Genomic DNA, 5,230 nt, shown 5'->3' on the forward strand with positions numbered 1-5,230 from the left:
CAATTTTTGTACGTCTACAAAATCTCTAGAAACAAAATTTAAATCGGCTAGCGCCCTGGGATGAAGCACAATGTGAGTAAACAAATATGGGAAATTTAAAGCTATAGCAATTTTAATGTAGTTGTACAAAATAGCATTTATGATTTATCGATTTGAGTAATTTTTACTACTTTGCAGTGGCGATTTTACAAGGATATTGGTTAGATCTCGCCAAGATATGTGGTCAATGGTGGGTTGGAATATATTATTTGGCGGGCGATGTTTCCACAAGTCGGAGCCTTATTTAAAACTGAACTAATCTGTGTGACTACGGCATAGACAAATCATCACAGAATTTTGTGTAAAATGTGGGTATTTTAGGCATATTTGCATAAACCGGAAGAACAATTATATGGAAGCTCAAGCTCAACCAAATTAGATCAAACTAGACAGTTTTAAATAGAATATTTATACTCTGTGGAATCCCATTGAAAATGAGTCTAAAATATGAAACATTATACCACATTTCCCCAACTCTGCCGTACATATATATGGGAGCTATATCTAGATCGGAACCGATTCAAACCAAATTTGGCACACTTAACGATACTATTAAATGTACTCCTTGTGCAAAATTTGAAGCAAATCAGGGGGGTTACTCTGTATTGCGATACGAAAGCAAATGCGATGCGATAGTTAAATGCGTTAAGAGTACAATTCGGTACTCTGTATCACTTGCGCAAACGCTTTCGCAAAGTAAACTGAAAATATGGTAACGCTTTAGCAAAATAAAGCGAAAATATGACAACGCTGGCTGCACAATGTAAATAATAACGAAAATGATAAAAAGAAATGTCAAAAAATTGTAAATAAAAACATTTTAAACAATCTTCCGTTCGGTGCGTGTTCTTTTAAAACTTGCTAATCGTTTATAACAAAAAAGTAATAATTATGGATTCGATAGCGTTATGGTTTGAAGAAAATTAACATGAACGAATTACAAGAAGAATTTTGCGAGATCGGTCAAATATACTCTCCCTAAGTGACCACGGGTAAGAAAATGGAAACTCAAATTATGTGACAAACGTTTTCGAATATTTCATTTTTATAGATTTCGTCTTAATAAAGATGCGTTTATGTATGTATTAAACGCTATTAAAGACGACCTCGTCGTTCCAAATAAATCCACAGCTATTCCAACCCCAATAAAAGTGGCCGCTGCTTTGAAATTGCTTGGACAAGGTGGTTATCTACAAATCGGCCAAGACCATCTTTTAGGACTATCAGAGCAATCTATGTCGCGCTGCTTGATTGAACGAATACTTTGTCCCAAGGTAACTGCGGAAGAGACCATAAAGTCTACCAAAGTTTGGAACTGACGTTGCTGTGTCTGTAACTTTTTTGGTTTTTCCCTAAAACAATAAACAATTTAGATACAAATATAAAAATTTAATTGTGCTTACTTACATATTTGTTACTTTGCGATTGCTATTTTGTTTGCGCACGATTTTTGCGATCAACGAACGAGTTTGACATACGCTTTCGCATTATAGAGTGCGGTGATGCCAGATTTGCGAAAACTAGATGCGCAAGGTAGATACGAAAACGAATTACTGAGTACCAATTACTCGATTCGCGACAAATTTTCTTACGCATCGCAATACAGAGTAACCCCCCAGGGCAAAACTCTGCCGTTTGAGGCCATATAAGTGAAAATCGGACGAAATATATATTTGGGAGCTATGTTATATCTAAATCTGAACCGATTTGGCTGATATTTTGCATATATTACGAAAGCCCCAAAACATTTGGCTGTGCGAAATGCTAAAAAATACGTTGATAAATACGTCCATTATGACCAGATCGGTGAAAAATATATATGGCAGCTATATCTCAATATATCAATAGCGATTGTCTTTGAGCCAAAGTAAAACTCTGTGCCAAATTTGAGGACGATCGGACTTAAACTGCGAGCTGTACTTTGCACACAAAATTGCATATACAGACAGACGAACGGACAGACAGACAGACGAACATCGCTAAATCGACTCAAAATTTAATTCTAAGACTATCGGTATACTAAACGATGGGTCTCAGACGTTTCCTTCTTGGCGTTACATACAAATGCACAAACTTATACCCTGTACCACAGTAGTGGTGAAGGGTATAAAAATAATACCGTAAATGTGTTCCCTTTCTAAGTGATTTTTTTTAATACCCGTTTACTGATGGTAGATGTCGTACGTCTTCAGTGTAATATGTGTACTGAAAGAAAATTTTTATTTTCTAAGGAGCGAAATTTTTGAAAAAACGACATTTTCTTCTGCCTTTTTACAAAAAGTTGAACTTTCGGTAGAAAAATATGGCAAAGTAGATAGAAATTGCATTGAAATTCAGAAAACCGGTTAACCGATGGTCAATAACCGGTTTTCGCGATTAACCGAAAATATCAATTTTTTTACTATCCAGATTCGGCTTGTATATCCACGTTACCAGACATTGCTCTTGAAATATGTCTTTATTTTAAAGGAGCCGCATCTTTGGCTCTGAATCTTTGCAAAACTCCTTAAGGAAAGATCAAAATCTTTGGATCCAAAGGTTTTTTTGTGTTTCAGTGTATATACGCATATACACACGCATCATAAATTGAAGATAATTTTGCGGATACCCCACTTAGCGTTTATGCTTAAAGTTGGTTTTAGCAAATTGTTAAATTAAAGTTTATTTTAAAAATTTCGCAAGGCAAAAAGGAATGAGAGAAACGCCAAAGCAAAAGTGCCACTTGAATGGTATTCATTCGCAGCTTAACAGGAAATATCCAAGCCATCCAAAATAGAGGACAACAGTTTGTTGAAAGCTTAACTTCCGTTAAAATTGTTGTGAATATAAATGCGAAACCTCAACGACCGCTCAAGTGCAGGAAAAGCCACAAAATATTAAAAACTTTTTAATTTCAAAAAGGGGATTGTTTTCAGTGCGTTGGAGGTTGAGGTGATATTGCTGGTAAAGAAATTTTAAGTACTCGTATTTTATTACATAAAGTATGCAATTGTTTTTTTTTTCTTCTATTTTCTGGTTTTGTTAAAGGACATCACAGGACGATGATGCCAACAATGTGATGTGGATGGGGCTGGCCAGAAGAGGGTTTCACCTCAAGTACTTCTAGTCTAGTTAAATACTGGAAAATATTTGAAATTAAAAACAAATAAAAGTTTGTCTTTCTTGTGGCATCACAACATAGATTGCTTTATGGAATCCTTTTGTCAAACAAACTAAAGGACATATTTTCGGGAGAACTATGCCATCACAACTATGACAAGCGTACGTTTTTGCATTTGTTTTGGTAACATGGACTATCATAATTTCTAAACTTTTATAATTACACCGATGAATGATGGTTAGTTATTATAAATAGTTTAAATTGTGTGTAAGTTAACAAAAAAATAGGCAAAATAAGTGTGTATGACCGAAAGTTCTGCCAAACCGAATCTTATGTATCCTCCACCATGGCTTTCGTATAAATTTCTACTAAAGACTGTCATGTCAATTATGGACCGATATGGATCACATTTTGCATGACTATTAGAGGGCATATGATGACATCACATGTCAAATTCCAACTGGATCGATTGAAATTTGTTGCTCCAGAAATCAAATTTTTTGGGATGGTTTATACGAGGGTTGACTTTTATATTTCGGATTTAGGGAACACAAACATATACACTGTGCAACACAAAAATTCCAAAAAAAACAACTTATCCCAGCGGAAAGTACTCTACACACAATTTTTTTTTTCTGATTCAATCACGAAAATAATAGATCCAATTAATTTTTTAATTGAAATGTCTTCAATCACAGAAATGATAGTATCAATTAAAAAATTGATTGACAGTCAATTAAAAAAATAATTGATACTATTAATTTGTGTGATTGATTTTTGTTTCAATTAAAAAATTTGTTGAATCAATTAAATTTTTAATTGAATATTTTTTAAAACTCAATTAAGATTTTAATTGGAAAAATTTTCGTGAAATTTTTTTTCTGTGTATGTGAGAAGAAAAATACTTTTTGGATTTTGCTAGATTGGCTGTCGTTCGTTTTTTATGAGCCTCTATAGTTTTCCGCCAAATTCGATTTTGAGAATTTTTTTACAATTTTCTTCTATTTTTCGCATGGCCATAGTTCGAATAATGCTGTGAATTTGATTTGTAGTCTTCCGGAAAGTTGTAGCTTTCGGCTGGGATAAGTGATTTTTTGTTTGGGGTCAAAAAGTTGAATATTGCGTCACTGTGTTATCGAAGCCCTTTTGCCATTCTGAAAGCATCAACCGCTTCTTCAGGTGTCGAACAGTCCATTGCTGTTTACTTTGGGACTCATACGCATAAATCCACTTCTTCCGACCAATCGACACGATTGACAAACTGTATGGTATATAACCACCGTTGCCACACAATCTACCAAAATTTTAATACAATAATAATACCTACGGGAAAATAGTGCAAATTGCCACTAATGGACCCATTACAGGACTGGTAGTAGTGCTCCAGATTATCAACATTTTTATACCCTCCATCATAGGATGGGGGTATATTAACTTTGTCATTCCGTTTGTAACACATCGAAATATTGCTCTAAGACCCCATAAAGTATATATATTCTGGGTCGTGGTGAAATTCAGAGTCGATCTAAGCATGTCCGTCCGTCCGTCTGTTGAAATCACGCTAACTTCCGAACGAAACAAGCTATCGACTTGAAACTTGGCACAAGTAGTTGTTATCGATGTAGGTCGGATGGTATTGAAAATGGGCCATATCGGTCCAGTTTTACGTATAGCCCCCATATAAAGGGACCCTCAGATTTGGCTTGTGGAGCCTCTAACGGAAGCATATTTCATCCGATCCGGCTGAAATTTGGTATATGGTGTTTGTATATGGTCTCTAACAACCATGCAAAAATTGGTCCACATCGGTCCATAATTATATATAGCCCCCATATAAACCGATCCCCAGATTTGGCTTGCGGAGCCTAAAAGAGAAGCAAATTTCATCCAATCCGGTTGTAATTTGGAACATGGTGTTAGTATATGATCTTTAACAACCGTGCCAGAATTGGTCCATATCGGTCCATAATTATATATAGCCCCCATATAAAACATTCTCCAGATTCGACCTCCGCAGCCTCTTGTAGGAGCAAAATTCATCCGATCCGATTCAAATTAGGCACGTGGTGTTAGTATATGGTCGCTAACAAC

General features: G+C 35.4%; 2 long non-coding RNA genes across 2 annotated transcripts; one reads left to right on the forward strand and one right to left on the reverse strand.

Moving 5' to 3' along the window:
- The first annotated feature begins 628 nt into the window (after window positions 1-628).
- Window positions 629-1,427, forward strand: LOC142226690 (uncharacterized). The gene is made up of 2 exons (XR_012719725.1): window positions 629-1,031; window positions 1,091-1,427. It is a non-coding gene; the product is annotated as an uncharacterized LOC142226690 (long non-coding RNA).
- LOC142226689 (uncharacterized) lies at window positions 1,053-1,654 on the reverse strand. Its single transcript, XR_012719724.1, has 2 exons — window positions 1,447-1,654; window positions 1,053-1,391 (listed from the first exon to the last, which is right to left on the reverse strand). It is a non-coding gene; the product is annotated as an uncharacterized LOC142226689 (long non-coding RNA).
- Window positions 1,655-5,230: the final 3,576 nt, after the last annotated feature.

The sequence above is a fragment of the Haematobia irritans genome, chromosome 2 (assembly GCF_050003625.1).
Source record: "Haematobia irritans isolate KBUSLIRL chromosome 2, ASM5000362v1, whole genome shotgun sequence".
In the NCBI taxonomy this organism is placed as follows: domain Eukaryota; kingdom Metazoa; phylum Arthropoda; class Insecta; order Diptera; family Muscidae; genus Haematobia; species Haematobia irritans.